The sequence below is a fragment of the Rattus rattus genome, chromosome 5 (assembly GCF_011064425.1).
Source record: "Rattus rattus isolate New Zealand chromosome 5, Rrattus_CSIRO_v1, whole genome shotgun sequence".
Taxonomy (NCBI): Eukaryota; Metazoa; Chordata; class Mammalia; order Rodentia; family Muridae; genus Rattus; species Rattus rattus.
In genome coordinates this window covers 130,823,382-130,842,051 of record NC_046158.1, presented here as the reverse complement: position 1 = coordinate 130,842,051, position 18,670 = coordinate 130,823,382, and the positions used below count along the sequence as shown (strand labels likewise).

Below are 18,670 nucleotides of genomic sequence, written 5' to 3'. Positions count from 1 at the left end.
CCCCATTTTTATTAGGATTATTTGATTCTCTGGAGTCTTGCTTCTTGAGTTCTTTGTATATATCAGATATTAGCCCTCTATCAGATGTAGGATTGGTCAAGATCTTTTCAAATATGTTGGTTTCTGTTTTGTACTATTGATAGTATACAAAAGCTTTGCAATTTTATGAGGTCCCATTTGTCGATTCTTTTTTTGTCTTTCCATACTGTAAATTGGGAAGGGGTCTTCCCCTTTATTTGGCCCACTGAGGTGTGGGCTTGAGGTTTAAAAGGATTTCAATTAGGCAGGGATGCTGTACAGAGGAATCAGGTGGAAGTTGATGGGGCAGCATTCAGTGCACCTGAGGCTGCGGGCCCCCATGGCAGAACCCTCCTGGAGGCTCACGGGATGGACACAGGTCGGCCTTCTGCTCCACTGATCGGCTCCCATAGGCACTGTCTTCTTTCACCTCTGTGCTGGGCAGCTTGTCTCCGGTCTCAGGAGCTTTTAGCAGTTTAACTCCCTCTTGAAGACCCATGTCAGACAAGGCTTCCAATAGCCCAACCAAGTCCCCACCAGCCAGTTTGTAACTATGAAGGAGACTGCCACTGGGGCAGGGGGTCTTCCTGTATGTGTCCACCAGGCTCCTCAGCCACAGCCTCTCTGCCAGCTCTGCCCAGCTGCCCTGGGCTTCTGGCCCATCTAGCAGTTGCTCCAGGTTCTGCAGGGCTGCATCCCCTCACTGACAACCCTGGCCCTGCAGGGCTGGGTAGGGCCAAGGGCGGCCCGGTGGTGTTCTGAGCAGCGTTTAGCAGCAGAGTCTTCACCTTGGTACTGCAAATGAGGTCAAGAGAGGTACGGCCTTGGAAGTTTCTTTGGGTATCCGTCTCAGGCCCTTCAGAGTCTGAGTCACTTCCCAGAGGTAGGGGGTGAGGGCAATGGGCAGAGAGGCTCTTCATTCTCTGCATGGATGTCAATACCAGCCTTTAGAAGGAGGCGGGTGAGGGTTGGGGATCCAAGTCCAGCTGCCAGGTGGAGGGGTGTGTTTCCAGCAAAGGTCAGGGCATCCACATCAGCATGGAGTTTGGTGACCAGATGAGTGACCAACCCCAGCTCTTCCATATCTGTGACTAGATGCAGGGGGGTTCGGCCCCCTTGTCTCTCTGCTGCCTCCACTTCAGCTCCACAGTCAACTAACAGATCCAGGCACTCAGGGCTTCGGGCATGGACTGCCAGGTGTACTCAAAATCAGGCATGTGCAACATTTGGGGCAAAGCGTGGGCTCCACTCTGCAACAGTGCCTGCAACAGGGCTCTAGCACCTACCCGGAGAGTCAAGTGGATAGCTGAGTCTCCATGCCGATCCAGCAGTGTGGGGTCTGCACCCACCTGCAGCAGGAAGTTCACCACTCGTGTCTGCCTAGTGATTTCTACCAGGTGCAGAAGTGTCTGGTGCAGGTGGTTGTTGAGTTTGATGACCCCAAGGTACTGAGCATGGTAAATGACATAGGCTAACTGCTCAAGGACACCATTCTGCCCATGGAAATGGCCAGGTGCAGCGGTGTGTCTCCGTTCTCGTCCTGTGTCATCAGCAGGTGGCGCTGTCCCACTAGCAGAGCACGCGCGTCCTCTCGGGCGCTCTGCTGCGCCAGACCGAACAGGCGCGCTTTGTACTGGAGAGCTCGCGGCAGCACGTCGAGGGCCTGCGGCTCGCCCTGGGGGGCCTCCGAGGGTGCTCTGGTCTGCTCCGCTGCCTCGCCAGCATCCCTGTCCAGTCCAGAGCCCGCCATCTGCGCTCCACCTTCCCCACCCGGGAAGCAGCCCATTGGGGCTGCACCTGATTGGTAGGGGCTGTAGGTGAAGAAGGAGAAAAAGGCCGCCACCTCCTCCAGCGCCTCCATAATCCCTAGCGGAGCCCCCAGAACCTCCACCCATGTGGGATTCGCCCCGAAGAGTTGGGAGAAGGTAGGCAAGACCTTTCTCAGCTTCCTCTGTACTTCCTCCTTGTCTTCCACCAGAAGGTAATACGTGAACTGTTTGGAGTCCTAGACATTGCTCCGATGCTGATGCTTGTGTTTTAGCTGCAGAAACACCGTTAGAGGCCTCTCAATCTTTGTCTTGTGATAGGACGGTGTCCGGAACACAATGGAATACTGTTTATTAATGTCTGTGGGAGAGAAGTCCCCAAAGGCTTGCCATCCGTTCTCAGTCTCATAGCAATGAACCTCAATGTCATCTTTCTGTACCTTATCACAAAGCAAATAAACTTCGTTACCACCACGCACGGAACCTGCTGCCTTGTCCATTGGGAAATCTTCAGGTCTGAGGCCCCTGGAGACTTGCTGTCGTGGATGGGCTTGAAGATCAAAGGCTTCAGGGGCAAGGAGAAAGAGCCATCGCTAGCTCGAAGGAAAGCTGAGAAGCTCAGCCGAACAATGCTCAGATCCCTGACTTCCCTCAGCTCCTTGGCCTCCTGCTCTAGCTCCCAGCGCTCTGCCTCTGTAAGGCCCTGAGGCTTGGGGCGGACCCGCTGCCTCTGAAGTTTCTGAATCATAACCTCCATCATGTTGTTCTTGGTTACATGCAGGACACCCAGATTATTAAATTGAGCAGTCATGTCCTTGGGTCCCACAGACACATCACACATTCCCAGTTCGGAGCACTGCTTGCCCACCAGACTGTGGGCATGTGCGTGAGGTGGGTCACTGTGTGTCACCAGGTTCATCTCAATCTTGGCCGGTCCCTCATAGTTACGGATCGTGACAATCGGATAGTCTTCTGGCCCTTCTCACTGGAGGCACCTGGCGACCTCCATGGGAGGGGCCTTCACAGCCGGATGGAAATCTGAAGCCTCGCTGTTTAGGCTGTTGCACAATCACCAGATAGGGGCCTTCAGCTATCTCTGGGCTGGATCTTTGGGCTCCACAGTGGAGAGGCTGAATTCAAAGTCATCATATTCAGGGATGCCATCCAAACCTGGATCGGAGCAACGGTCCGTAGTTTTGGGCTAGGCCCTGCTGTGTCTTGTGGCTTAGGCCTGGGTTCAACTTCCCAGAGTTTCAGACGCCCGCCTAAGGTGAAGAGAGGTGCAGGATGGGAAGAGGGGAAGAGATCAGGATAGGGGTGGGCAGGAGGACAAGGGTGAGCAGGAGAGGGGGTTCAGAGCTAGGGGAGGGTCTGATCTCCTCCAGCCACCATGGGCGTGGTGGGTAAGATCTGGTGGAGGTCGAGATCCGGATCGGGGCTGGGTCAGGGAAGGGGCAGAAAGTTAGTGCTCTTAGGAAAATCCCGAAAATACCCCCATTTGTCGATTCTTGATCTTAGAGCATAAATCATTGGTGTTCCGTTCAGGAAGTTTCCCCTGTGTCCATGTGTTCAATCTCTTCCCCACTTCTCTTCTATTAGTTTCAGTGTATCTGGTTTTATGTGGAGGTTTTTGATCCATTTGCACTTGAGCTTTGTACAGGAGATAAGAATGGATTGATCTGCATTCTTCTACATGCTGACCTCCAGTTGAACCAGCATGGTTTGTTGAAAATGCTGTCTTTTTTCCATTGGATGATTTTGGCTCCTTTGTCAAAGATCAAGTGACCATAAGTGTGTGGGTTCATTTCTGGGTCTTCAATTCTATTCCATTGGTCTACCTGCCTGTCTCTGTACCAGTACCATGCAGTTTTTTTTTTTATCATGGTTGTTCTGTAATAGAGTTTGAGAAAGGACAATTAAACAGAAAGGGGGAAGTGTCTTCAGAAACCCACCCGCCCCCAAGCTGTCCTTGGCCTCAGCCTGCTGCTGCCCACCTGTCGCCATGGGCTGTGTCGCTGGGGTCCTGGTCTAGGGCAGCCGAGAGCCCTCTACACCCCGATGCACCAGGCCTGGACCTGGTGTCCTAGTCTGTGTGGTGTCCGGTGCTGAGAGTCCCCACCAGGCATGCTCGCCCCAGCCCTGAGCCTGCCCTGGCCCCGACAGGGCAGGACACCGAGGTACAGGACACCGAGGTCACTGCCAAGGCACTGCCATGGAGATCAAGGTCCAGCCGACCAGGCATTTACACTTACAGCAGGGCAGCGGCCAGCTTTGGGAAGACGCCCTGGAAGACCCAGTGCAGAGCCCTTTGATGGGTGAAGAGCCACAGCCCAGGCCTGGCAAGGAGAACTGTGGACTTCACTGATCTCTGCCTCAGCTCCCTATGCTTCTGCACGCTGCGCAGCCCCCTCAACACCCCTGCGGCGCTGTCACCATGAGTCCAGCTCATAGGAGGGACAGGAGGTTATTGACAGCTTCTCTGTAGCCAGCTACAGCACCCTGGAGGCCTTGGAGAAAGATATGGCTCTGAAGTCACATGATCAGAGGGAGAAATGGGATCAACAATCAACACTTAGTGAAAAACCCTAGAGTCAAAAAACTGCCCATCTGTGGAGCTGAGGGAGAACAGGCAGGACCTGGAGGTGGGCAGTCTGGGGCTGAATACGGAGCCCAGTTGTGATGAAAGGACTAGGAAGGTACCATTGCAGCCCTCCAAACAGATGTGCTCGCAGCCTGGCTCCAGAAAGGCCTATCCCATCCCAGAACTAGCAACAGCCCAGCCACTCAAGCCAGCATGCTTGGCCCCATCAATTGTTTCTAAGCTTGAGACAGCCAGGCCAGCCCCGGCGTGGCTTCTGGGTCCTGGTCAGCACCATTATCCTCAGCTTTTGCTTCCAGTCCCAGATTGGCTCAGCCAGAACCAGTGCTCAAGCCTTTCTCAGACCCGCCTGCCGCTCTTGGCGCTTTGGGGCTTAAGGCAGCGCCTGTGGCCCAACCAGACTCCTTACCACACACTTCAGTCCTTGTTGACCTCGTGTCACCTCTGCTGGCCTCTATTGACCTTCTGGCACCGTTGCTAACTTTTGAAGTCATGGACCACACTGTGTCCCTGTGACCAGCCCTGTGCGGCTACCACAGGACAGCACTGCCCTCCCCCACAGTCTCTGCTAGTCCAATGCCAGCAGTGCCGGACCCTTCAGACTCTGACATTGCAACGACTCTGTCTTCCCACTTGCTGCCTTTCAGGCCAGTGCTGCTGCCCCCAGCGGGCACTCTTGGCCCCAGATCAGCAGAGCCAGCCCCATAGAGCCCTCCTGGTCCAACCTAGCTGCTTGCAACAGTCATAAGTGGGCCCCAAGCAGCCTCAGCAATTAGTTGAAGGACTAGAACAAACTATGTCTCCCAAGCCTGCCCTGCTGAGTCCTAGACAGGCACAAGAGAAGCACCCACGTCTTAGCCTGGAGCAATCCCATATACCCAAGCAGCCCCTCATGGGCCCAAAATGTCCCCGCAGTCACTTCCGGGTCCAGACCAGCCAAGAAAACTCCTCTCCTCTTCCTCTTCCTCTTCCTCTTCCTCTTCCTGATCACCCTTCACTTCTGGGGCAGCCAGACCTGTAGCCCAGCCTCTTCTGAGGCTCCGTTGTCAGCTGAGAAGGAAGTCCCTGCTGGGAATGGTGCCAGCTTGTTATCCCCAGCCTTCCCCACTGGTCCATTCCTTCAGTCCCCTGAGGTCACAGTGGACTCGACACTCTGCCCCAGGGATGGCCCGCCAAGCCCCATCTGTGAGTCCTGGAGCCTGAGGCTTATAGATAACTTCCCGGGTGGATTCGTTATGCTGCAATAGGACTGCTCTAGTGAGAAGCAGCTCTCTTTAAGCCTTAGATGGCTTCCCCGACTGCCCCAAGGCATCAGAAAGAGAGATGAATTCCATGTCATCCCACTGTCCTCTCCATGGGTGTCAGGCCTCTTGGTGTCACTGTGCTCCTCAGATGTGCTGCTCTGTGGTGGACAACTCCTGGGAGAGGTTACACAGTCACACTAAGGACTTGGAGATGCTGGCTTCCCTGAGCATCTGTTGGTCCCTCTAATGGCCAATACTGTCTTTGCAACTCTGAGTCTCTCCTGCACGTGTGCAGGTGTGAATGCTGTGTACATGTGTGCCTGAATGTGGTGACATGTGTGATGAAGTGCCAGCCTACGCCTCGATCTCCTGTTTCCCCTTCACTCCCTCTTCACACCAATGCATCCCCTGCCCTGAGCACAATGGCTTAGGTGACTCAGGGCCACACAGTGGATTTGGTTGGCCGCGTTTCAGGTCACAGTTTTCTTGGCTTGTGGAATGATGCTAGTGTCCACTTGAAGATTCTCCAGCTACATGAGAGATGTGAAGGGTGATGACTTGGTGACTGCTTCCCCACCTCTCGGGGCTCTTCCTCCACCCCAGAGGCACAGTAGGGCAACTGGAAGCCCTTATCTGGGCTCTTTATTCCCATTACAACAGTGTTCAGCCCTGATTTTGACACCTGTTACTACAGAGACATCTTTGGGCCTGCACCTGTCACACAGCCCACTCTACCTGTGATCCCATCGCTGGAGTCCAAGAGGCTAACTGAGCCCCTGATGGGGAAGTGACCAGAGCAGAGGAAACTAATAGACTTGGACCTTCTGTTCTGGCTACTGGGGCCTCTTTGGGCTGAGTGGGCCAGGGCCCCCAGTCTAACCAGGTACCATTAACCCTGACGGGCCCCATTCCATTGTTCAGCCTCTGAACTTAGAATTTGGGACTTATTTTTCTGATTTTAAAAATATAAGTGCCATGCCATTTTTATAACAAAAAAGAGAGGGGGTGAATTAAGCAGAAACTACTAGTTTATCTGGAGAGTTAGTGATGTCAAATGATGTTTTGCTGGGGCACATAGGCTGAAGGATGTCTTGCTAAAACAAACACATGGCAAATGTTTTCCTGAAGCAGACTCAGGTGAAGGGATATTTTGATATGGCAAACAGGTGAAAGGACTATAAATTATAAATATGACCCGCAGTCAGCAGGAGACAAGCACTGAGGAGTAAGGCTGAGGCTCAGCTGGGGATATCCTCCCCTGGGAGCTGCAATGGCTCTGCTCAGTGGGAGTGGCAATCCTTCTGCTCAGGAGGTTTCCTGTCAGAATGGCATGGTTCCTGAGCTCCCATATCTCATGATGTCCTTCCCTTGGGACACTTTTCAGACCTGTGTGGTTCCTGGGACCCGTGTCTCGGGTTGCCCTTCCATTGGAGAAGAGACACTTGAGAATCCTACTGTGCAGGTGGAACTCCTGGGTATCAGGCCTTCCCTGGTAGAAACAGTGCTAGCTGGCTCCTTGAAACAAGGCCTGGCATGGTGAGAGAACACTTCTCCGGAATGTCATGACCTTGAGGGAAGCTTGTGGTCAGTCCTGGGCACTGAATCTGCACCGAGATGAGTGTGCGTGTGTCCACAAGAGTACTGAGCCTCACCTGGGCACATCCTTGGTGCAGCACCCTGGGTACTGCTGCTGCCCTGCATGTGGCATGCTGTGTACTAAGGATGCAATGGGAGGTAGTGTATAGGCCAGGCTTGGATGCTGGACCTACAGTGAGGTCAACCTATGGTGGGACCTGCATAAGAGAATGGGCACACATGACTGCATGGATAGCACCCTTGATACTGGGACTGTCATGGAGGCAGTGTGCAGCTAGGCATTGCAAAACAATGATCTCTTGGTGACACATGGCTGTTGCCCTCTTAAACTCTCAAACTGGCAGGAGTGTTGTAGTTGTCTGTAGTAGGTGATGAATGGGCAGATTCAAGGGGTCCACCCCCATCCTGGGATAGAAAGGCAGATAACTGTTGAAGGGGAGGGGCATGCTCAGGCAGGGAAGACGATGCCGCTGTGGACAGCTTTTCCTGACCACAGCTAGCGGAGGTGTTGCTGTTCTGACACATGCTGCCATTTTGATACCTTACAGCTGTGGTAATGTTAATGCGTTGATCTTAATTCAGGCTCAAGAACCAGGGCTCCGATGTCTCCTTTTCAGCTTTCGGATCAGGATGTAAAGCTCTCAGCTACTGCTCCCAAGCCTGCCACCTCTGAAACGATAGCCAAGCCCCTAATTAAATTCATCACAGTAGCTGTCTTTGTCATGGCATCTCTCTCTTTTTTTTTTTTTTTTTTTTCCGGAGCTGGGGACCGAACCCAGGGCCTTGCGTTTGCTAGCAAGCGCTCTACCACTGAGCTAAATCCCCAACCCCGGCATCTCTTTATAGTGACAGAACAGTGAGTAGATACTAATGAATAAAATTAAAAAAATAACAAAGGCAGAGGGAAGCATCTAGCCTTCTGGCCTGTCACAATGCACAATGCCAGTAGCAGTGGCGTGATATGGTCTCCGGAAGCAGGGTGGGATGAGAAGCAAGAAATTTTGCAGCTTGAAATAGTTTCATAAAATTATGAATACGTTGTATTCTCCAAGTACTGCCACCAGTAATATTGTTCTTAGGTATACAAGGTTCCTTTCAGAGTTTGAAGTAAGAGCTGGGCGTGGTGGCACATGCCTGTAATCCCAGCCCTCAGATGCCGAAATGGGAGAACTCCCAGCTGGATGACATCTCAGCATATACAGCAGAGCCTGTGCCAAAATGGTGTTTAACTTGATTAAACATTACCCAGTGTACACACTTGTGATGCTTGAGATGTCCTTTAGGTTAGAAATCATGAGAGTTTCTTGGTGATATTGTAATAGGGCTTGTCGTAGTCATGGTTTTTATTGCCTTTATGAAACAACATGACTAAAAACAAACAAAAAATATGGAAAGGAAAGGGTTTATTTGGCTTACATTTTCCCATTGTAGCCCATTACTGGAGAGATTCAGGACAGGAATTCAAACAGGGCAGTAACCTGGTGCAAGAAGCTGATGCAGAGGCCATGGAGGAGTGCTGCTTACTGGCTGGCCTCACTTGCGCTGCTCAGTCTCTATTCTTATAGAAAACAGGGGGGTTGGGGATTTAGCTCAGTGTAGAGCGCTTGCCTAGGAAGCGTAAGGCCCTGGGTTCGGTCCCCAGCTCCGAAAAAAAAAAAAAGAAAACAGGACCACCAGCCCAGGGTTGGCCCTACCAGAAATGGCCTGGGTCCTTCCAAATCAACCTCTAATTAAGAAAATTCTCATCAGACTTATCTAGAGGCTGACCTTATGGAGGCATTTTCTCGTTTGAGGCTCTCTGCTCTCAGATGACTAGTTTGTTGTCATGCTGACATAAAACTAATTAGCACACTGTTTTATACTGTTTTATTTTGCTCAAAAATTTTAAGTGTCAACAAATGCAATTGTATGAATTGTGCAAAACAATGTCTTGAAATCTCTACACATTGAGGAGTAGCTAAATTGGACTAACATACATTGTCTTTGTCATTAGATGCAGGCTATGTGTTACAGTAGATGTCCTGAATGGTTCCTCTAAAATTCTATATTCTCTGACCTACCTCTCTTCAACATATCTTCCCTCACCCTTTGCCCTTCCCCCAGTGACTGCTCTTCTGTTTTGTTTCTCAGATCACACTTTTTACCTTCCACTGATTATACAGTGTCTTCCTGTGCTAGGCTTGGATTCGTTAGTATAATGCCTAGTAGATTTATACATGCTGTCACAAAGAAAAGACCATCTGTGTGTGTGTGTGTGTGTGTGTGTGTGTGTGTGTGTGTGTGTGTATTCATGGGGTGTAAGGGTGGAGTTCACAATATACCTGCTTCTGCTTCCTAAATACTAGGGTTACAGGCATTTGTCACCTGGCCCAGCTCTGGTCTTCAACCTTCCTGTCCTTCTACCTTCCTTTCTTCCTGTTGTGTATAGATTTAAGCTCTACCCACCTTTAGCTCCAGGAAATGCCCACACTACCAGTCCCCTCCCAGCTTCCCTTGAATCCTTGGACAGAACACACACACAAACACAGTTTGTTACTCTTCAACTTGCCTCAGGGCACAATTGCTGTGCACTGCTATCTTTTATCTGGAAAATCATGCCCTTAAAATATTTTTATCTCTGCTCCTCCCACTCCTGCCCTAAACTTCAGTGGCTAGTCCCATCTAGCCCCTCTCAAATATCCCTGATGCTCATAGTAGTGGCCGCAGGCCCCAGCTCCTCAGGAGACCTGACATGGCTGCTTACTTCTTCTCCCTCCAACACATGGCAGAAACTCCCCTCCTCTTTCCTTTGTCTACCTTTTTCTCCTGGGACCTGGAATTCCAACTTCTACCTTTTGCCAGGCAATTGGCCCACGGCTTTCTCTAATGACAAATCAAGAACCAATTGGGGAACAGGACCTTAACAATCAGACCCATACTCACTCACTCTTTCCTTCCTTCCTCCCTTCTTTCCTTCTTTCCTTCCTGCCAGCCTGCCTGCCTGCTTTCCTTCGTTGGCAGGATAGTACTCTGTAAAATTCAAGCTGTTACCAGATCTTTGCAACGTGATTAATAATTTGTGAATTGTGAGCCCTGACAAACCCCAACAGTACTTGATATTGTGAGTTTCAATGGCTAAAGCAAGACTAATTCTGTTAGGGGGAAACAGACAATCACCCAGACCCCACTGTAATGGGCACCATGGTTGTCATGGGATATAAGCAACAAGAGATGAAGGAAAGTTTACAGGAGGAAAAAGTTTGTAATGCCAACATATTTGACGCTGAGGTAACAATCACTTAGGGAAGACACATCAATAAAATCCTAAGGTCAGGCAGTGGGACCAAACCTTGAAACATACAGGGCCAACCATGAAGCAACAAAAGGCTATAAGGAGGGGGTCTAATTGCCTAGCCTTCTAACCTTCATTTTGGACAATCAAACTGAAAATATCTGAATGGAAAATGGTAGTATGCCCCCTACCCTGATCTGCTTGAACAAGAAGACAGGTCCCATTCACAGACTCCCCACACCCTCACACCTCCACACAGCTTGTCCACAAGGCTCACTCAGGAGCAGCACCTTGGGAGAGACAGAGAACAGTGCCACCGCAGATGAAAGCTGCACCAGAGTGTCTTCAGAGGATTCATCACCGGATGTGTGCAAAGCTGGCTCTAACGATTGAAAGAGCAAGGTGTGCTCACGGGGTGTTTTATCTCATCATGCCTCTGTGGGGGAAGCCCAGTGAAAGGGCACCAACAAACTCGGTGAAAGGAACAACTTGTTTCTTGCACAAACCTCATCTCAGGAGGACCTCAAGGGACAGCATCACAACATGACTACAGCTGGGTCAAAGGACAACATTACCACACAAGACAGTTCGCCTCCATTCTCCAGCAAGGAGGTTCAGGGTGAGGGTCCCACTGAGCAACAAAGAGAGTCAAGCCTGTCCTCCCCAGCTAAGCCCCAGGGACACCTTGCTGGCAGATGTCAGACTGCACCCAGGACCTCCTTTAAAATGTGGTTCTAGAAGACCCTGAAGAATGGGGTTTATAAAATGCCTGCAAACTTTATGTTGCTAACTGCCAATCCAAAAGAGTGCACCTAGGCAACAACAAAATTGTGGCTGTGGATTAAAAGGGCCCTGGAGGCAGCCATGGTAACAGGTAAGTGGAGAGGCTACAATGCACTTTATCCCTAGACTTTTTAAAAACAGTAATGTCCCTTCCTTTAAGGAAAATATATTTACTTATTGTATGTGCTTGGAGGTTCTGCCTTTGCATCTGCCTTTACACTCTGTCTGTTCTAGGGAATGGATTAAGGTCCCCAGGCTTAGTAGCCAGTTCCTTTACTCAGTGAACTTTTCCTGGACTAAATAATATGCTTTGATATAAACAGATTGTAAAAGTATACATTTTAGAGGTTGGTGATAGCATATGATCACACCAAAATCCATTCCCACAGTATTCTCCCTGAGTACCATCACTCTATGTAGACAGCAGAGGACAGTGTCTGGATGCTGGGCACGGATGTTGGAGAAAGGTGGGTGAAGGGATCCATGGAACACCCAGGAAGAATCAGTCTGAGGGCCCACGTCAGCACAGGGTCAGCACAGCCAAGACTAAGTCCTAAAGATTTCTACAAGAGTCCCCTTTCTTTTGTCTGTTCAAAGAGCCCTTGGAGGCACTGTGATTCCTGGAAGATGATACCAGAGAGTTGGTGGCAGCTTACTGAGGATGTAAACAGGCACAGGTGTGTCAGGTTGGAATTTCTCAGAGCTGGGTGCCAATGGGAAGCCATTTCTACATCACAGGTAGAAATAAAAGGCAAGGGGTTGGGGATTTAGCTCAGTGGTAGAGCGCTTGCCTAGGAAGTGCAAGGCCCTGGGTTGGTCCCCAGCTCCCGAAAAAAAGAACCAAAAAAAAAAAAAAAAAAAAAAAAAAGAAATAAAAGGCAAACTTGTGACTGCAGATGAGCAGTGTTTGGAGGCAAGGGTCGGGGGATTGTCACGCATTTTTTTTGATCCCCTGTGACCTGAGGACTGAGCATGGATTCTGGGAGGCAGCTCTGAGCTCACGACTCTCCTGCCTCTACCCTCTAGGTAGGTTCTTGATGGCTATTGGTGTCACAATTCTGCAGGGGTGTACGCTGCTCCATGGAACTCAGAAAGGCTGTAAACAAGGTACCACAGGCCATCATCAGGGAAACTCAGAGGCCCTTCCATGCATGGTGAGATCATCAGCTGCCTTTCTCCAGATGTACCTGTGAGCCATTAGAAGAGACAGAGGGCAATGGAAGCAGACAAGGGCCCCACAGTACTTGACTTCCTCATATTTGTGTCCAAGACGACTACTGCTGACCAGATTGGAGCCAGAAACAGAGCAAAGACGGTGCAGGGAAGGTTCATCTAGTGCTCATAAGGGAAGGTAGAGGGCACAGGAACAGGTGAGTCCATTGCTTATGGTGCAGCTCTCAAAACCATCCTGGCTTGCGAGACAGCTTGTTCCTTACCCACCAAGATTCAGAAAACTTCACAACTCACCCCGTTTGCTGAGTCATTATTGGTGAGCCTGCCTGGTGCTATGCAACCTGAGTCATCAGGATGCACACTTCTGTACTCTATAACCAGACAGACGAGGACACACACACACTTCTGTACTCTCTCTGGTCAGAGAGGGACATGCAAAGAAATGTGTGCTCCCGTGTGTCTGTGCACATACATACACACACATGCACATTCACATATGTAATGCACACTCATACTCACATGAGCATACTCCCACACTCATACCACCAGACGTACCTTGTGCACAGTTGATGCGAGTGAAATCCGCTTCAAATGGAGAGAATCTGGACTTCGAACAAAGTAATTTCACATTTTGTGTAACTCTAGGTGTCCCTCCGAATCAGTTTTCTCTTGTTCCTTCCCCCATCTGACACATCGACACCTCCTCTACTGGTTCATAGGAGCCATGCGAAGCCAGCACATGCCATGGTGCACACTTTACCCCAGGGCATCTGACCACATGCTGGATGAGGGCCACCGTCTATGTTCTGAGTAGAGCTAAGGTGAAGTCTGCAGAGTTTGAGAGTAGAATTCAGATCTCGAGCTGGTTCCGAGCATGGTCGTGGATAAGAACCTGTTGAGGGAAAACAACAGCCTCCGGTTGGACAGCAAGGGCTTTCCTTCGGGTGGGTTATGGTCTCCTGCCACCTTCCACCACCTAAGGAAACCAGGGAATTAAGTGGTCAGACTCATACTCCTCCTTACCTTCGCACTCTAGTATATACTAACTTTCTTATTTTCAACAGTATCTCAAACTAAGATCCATGCTGTTTCCTTTCTGATATCCTGTAGGGACGTTGCTCTTTTGAAGTTTTGTATTCCCAGGCAGCAGGCTGAGAAAGTCTGGTGCCTTTGCAGCACCTATGACCTTGGGCTGGGGCTACCAAAGGACTTCAGGGACCACACCCAAAAGGGTCAACGCCTGATGCACAGTGAAGTGCTGCATAGGGCAGGAGAGGCCCCTCAAGCCCAAACTCACTGGATGGAAGAGGGATACACACATGATGCTCCCTTGCTCAAGCCACGGGGAAGGCATGATTGGCTAACACTTGGTAATTTACCAAAACCCCTTGTTTTCAGGTCTCCTTGGGGGAAGGGCTCCTGCTGATTGACAGGGGAGTGGCACCAGAGTCACTTAGAGCACATCAGCCAGATGGACTGTGAGCAATAAGACAGGAAGTGTCCTGATCCCAGCAGCACCCGGAACCTTTCCCTGACCCTTAGCCGTGACCGGAGACTGGATGAGGCAGCTGGGGGAACTTCCTCACTAGGGGCGGGGGCGGTTCCTCTCTGTCCTGGAGGTAACCAAGTGACCAGCGCAAGGTGTTTCTCAAAGCTCTTGTATTCACCACCTCTACTGCTGTGTGCATGGAGCAGGGAGAGACAGCTCGTGTTACTGACCCCTTGATCACCTAGGAATGGACACCATTTCCCCACTAGGAAGTCTCAAGAAAGACTGCCATCTTCCAGAGTCAGACATCCAGAATCCTGACAGTCACGTTGGGGTTTATGTTGGCATCACAGACAGCAGTGACAGGAGCCAGTGCCTGCAGAGCTGAACCATTTTCAAGGGATCGAGAGTTTGAAAACTGAGAGGTTACTGATTTTAGGCATCGTGTGTCTGGGTAAAGATCAGCCACCTGGGAAGTGCATGGAGAACTGGGCACCATGCTGTGCCTGCAGAAATGTCACCAAGAGTGCCATGCACAGGAACTTTGAAAAAACCTCCATGTTTGCAGAACAGAGATGAATATTTTCTATTAAAAGAACTATTATTGTCCACTTCAGATGCCAAATGCCACCACTATTCCTTCATACACCATCTCGTCATTGTAGTCCCTGAGTGGCCCACCACAAAGAGGTCAATGCAGCAGCAAGCCCCCCCTTCCTGCTCCAGCCTAAGGTCGCAGGGACATAATTCCCCACCCCCAACAACTGTCAGAATGGCAAAGAAATTGTCAAAATGTCAGCTCCTGTCAAAATAGCTGCACTGGGACATTTCCTCAGTCTGGAGCACTCACAGGATCTGTCCACTGGGGCACATCACCTGTCCAGATGAAGTTTCTTGACTCGAACTGTCCAAGCTGCAACACTTTTTCTCAGTCTACTGCAGTCCTGAGGCGCTGTATAAGCTCTTGACACCTATCCTGCCTCAGCCTACAGCCTTTGTGAGAGGCCACTTCAGGCACTGTGCCACAGGAGCTGTCCACAGCTACTCTCCTGCCTCCCCAGCAGTCCAGCAGTGATGGCACCTCAGCAAAAGCCAGCTGCAGCCAGGAAGGAATTTCCAGCCTAACCCACAGGCCCAATTAAGAGAATAGGAAGTGAAAAGAAGCCATCAATCCCTGAGCAGGACCCCTCCCCCCAATTCCCGAGCTTCCCATGAAACTCACCAATCCCTAAGCAGGAATACCCAGCAATCCCTGTCCAGGAAAACCCACCAATCCCTGAGCTCTCCAAGCTCAGGACTTGAAATCCCAACCCATTCTCACTCTGGAAATCTCTGCCCTGAGGAACGCTGACCCCTGAAATCGTGTGTAAGTACTCCCCCTTGTTCCATTCCTTACTGTCTGCTTCCAGAAGCAGAGGGTAGCCACCCCTGGATTTCTTCCTTCAATGAATCTCATGTTTTCTCCCTGCTGTGACTCTGTTGTTTGAGGGAACCAAGAAGAAGAGAAGCAATGACAAGGAGAAAGGCAGGAGCCAGGCTGAGATCTTAAGCTCCTCAGCTTAGTTGCGGGTACCCTCCCCTGGGAGCTGCAACGCTTCTGTTGAGGAGGGGTTTTCTCAGAGCCATGTCGTTCCTGGGGTCCCGTGTCACAGCATACTCTTTCCCTGGGACACTGTCTTCCCTCAGAGCTGTGTGGTTCCTGGGCCTTCATGTCTCAGGATGTCCTTCCACTGGGATACCTTCTCCCCTCAGTACTATATGGTTCCTGGGCTGCCGAGTCCCTGGATACCCTTCCATCTCGGTAGAAACATTCACAATTATACTATTTCCCCTGCTGACCAGAAACGGCTTCATTCACAATAATCCACCACATTCATTGTGGTGACTTCTTCCTGTTACACCACTGCCTCATTTCCATCCTTAGGCCAACATCTTCCATCAATTTAACATCTCGTGTTAGGTTCCTCTATCCAATATTTTCCTCCTATTGTAGCTTCCTGTGCTCAGCTCATTGCCCTCCCATTTTACCCATCCTGATATCCATGTCAGAATCGCTGTTCTTTCTCAGAAGCAGTTGCTGTTGTGAAGCACAGGCTGGCCAGTAACTTGCCGTCTTTTTCTCCATCCTGGGTGGTGTGGTAATAGGTTTGCCCCTCTCGTACTTTTAGTCCTAATGTTAAAATTTCTCTTCTTAGACACGTGGGTGTGTTGATCAGGCCCTTCCTGCAATCCAACCCTCCTCGTAATCACAGGGGTTCACTCCATCCCCTCCATTGTGACCTGAGTTGTTCTGTACTTTCTTGATACTTACCTGTTGCCTTCAGTACTTTAAAGAGTTAATGGCGTGAAGATGTTCCCAGGAGCCCAGACTTTGATGCCAAGGCCTTTTCTTTTGGTGTCTCCATGTGGGACCAAGAGGCAGTGCCCTGTTGTGCATCCTCCAGAGTAATCTAAGCAAGGGCCGGCACCATCCTTCAGGGCCACTCATGCACTCTGCTTATTAAGGGGGTAGAGTCTGGGGCGGTGAGATGGTATGTTCATTCCTGAAAGGACAACATTTTGAGGGTCGTGGGGGAAGTATGCTTATCTTGGGATACTGTGAACGTCATTCTATGGGGTAGCCAAGTAACTGAACGTCAGGCAGAAAGGTTGAAAGAAGGAGGCAGAGAGGTAAGCAAATGTATGGCATAATAATGACTGCCAACTTTATTTATAGACAAACACTCCCCGTCATGGTCATTGGACATTTCCTGAACTGAAGTGGGTGTCCTGTTCCACTTCTATCAGATATGCTATATTCTCTCAAGGGCCTCTGTTCATTCTGAACATGACAATGGCTACCGGGAACTGATCCTCCCCTAAAAAGAAGTAGTGTAGGGTCCCTGGATACTACCATTGCCATTTGTCACCATTGGTGTGGCCCCTTTGACACAAGGCCTTCACTAAAGTCATCCTGTAATTGGTGCCCAGGATAATAAACCTGCCTTGGAGGGCATGTGCTGGGACTAAAGCAGCAATACATTTAATTGGGCCCAGTAGGGAGTGAACTTCCTTGTTTCCAGTCCAAGGTCCAGCCTCTGGCATTGTGTCTTCCCTGAGGTTAGTTAGGGGATGAGCCCTGTATATTTTTCCCACGAGGAAGGTACAATGTGGTGGTCACTGGCTATTGTAACCTACTGGAAGATGCCATTTCTGTGGCCAACGGGGGTGCTGGCCTGTCCTGGTGTCAGCCTGCAGTCCCAATCCTGGGCATAGCTCCTGCCTTGAGGAACAGTGTGTGGCTATCTGTGTCTCAGCTCTGATTCATAATGAAAATGGGCTTTGTTCTCAGGGCAATGCACTCTCAGGCACTGTCAATGGCCACTGAGATTACAAATTAGTCATTAGTTGATCCTAGGGACTACTTGTCTTGACCTGGAGACAGTGTCTAGCCTCCACTGCCGTGCCCAACCTTGACCAGCAAGGAAGACATGACCAGAGGAGATCTTCTTCAAGCAGTTTTACTCAGGAACCTTGATACAATCTTCTGACCCCGGGAAACCCCCGCACCACACTTAAATAGCTAGCGCTGGCCAATCCTAGCAAGCCACGTGGGTCATGCAGATAGGCTGTCACTATGCACTAGCTAGCAGGCCAGGCAGGCATAGCCAAATAAGGACTTGTTTACTGCAAGGAGCACTCACCACTGGGAGGGTGGAAGGCGGAAACCAGCGCCATCTTTGAGGCGCAGCACGTCGCAGCTCCCTACACTCCACCCCATGGGTATGGGTTCTGCAGAGGAGGTTAGCATGTGAGCCGAACATTAGCTACTTGACCAGACCTGAGGTCTAGTATGCATTCAACCTTTAGGAAGTAAGCAAGCTGTGTGTTTGGATTTTACTCAATCCATGGGATTCGGGTCTGTCCTATGGTCTGTTTTCTAGACTCCTGTTTACTAGGCTTGCTCTAGTAGCAACATTCAGGAAAACTCTTGGGTCTTTGAGATTGACCTGAGGCCAGCATGTTGTTTGGGCTCTCAGATCTGTGCCTTGCTTAAAGACAGCAAATGATCAGCTCCTGATCCCTGGGCTTGCGAGTTGAGCTGTATGCAAGGTGGCCCCTTAGGTATCAGAGACCTGATTGTGTATGAGGAAGGGAATATAAAATCCACGTGATATTTGACCTCGGGATAAACTTCAGTTTGGTCTCTGGTTATCACACATGTGGATTGAAACACATATTCTGTGTCTAGTCTGAGGTGAACAATGTGTCATTTTCCTGGGTACTAGTTCTGATTGTGTGTCAGAACTGGGTAGAAGTATGAAGATGCCTCATGGGTACTTTCTGATCTTACAACAATCTATGTGAAGGCCCTGAATACACGTCATGCCTTAGGCTCAACACCCTGGGTCCTGGTCTAGAAGGAGGTCTGCATCCAAGCAACCTCCTGAACCTTGGTCTTTCCCTGGTTGTACCACATTACTGGTTGCCTGGGATATGGGCCTGCCCAGAAACCAGCAAGTTGTGATTTCCTCACATATGAACATGCTGCTTAGTTTCTGTCAACCTAACACTAGCTTCAGTTACCCAGGAATAGAGAGGGAAAAATTGCCTTCAACAGATTGACCCATGGACAGGGCTGTGGTGCATTTTCTTGATTAAAAAGGTGATGTGGGAAGGCCCAGCCACATGTAATCAGTGTGGTCCCTATGTAGATGATCTTGAATTGTATAACAAATTATCTGAAGGCTA

General features: G+C 50.2%; 2 pseudogenes; one reads left to right on the top strand and one right to left on the bottom strand.

Annotated features, from left to right (window-relative positions):
- Positions 1-331: 331 nt before the first annotated feature.
- Positions 332-3,788, bottom strand: LOC116901037 (annotated as a pseudogene).
- Positions 3,789-3,996: 208 nt separating this feature from the next.
- LOC116902264 lies at positions 3,997-5,586 on the top strand (annotated as a pseudogene).
- Positions 5,587-18,670: the final 13,084 nt, after the last annotated feature.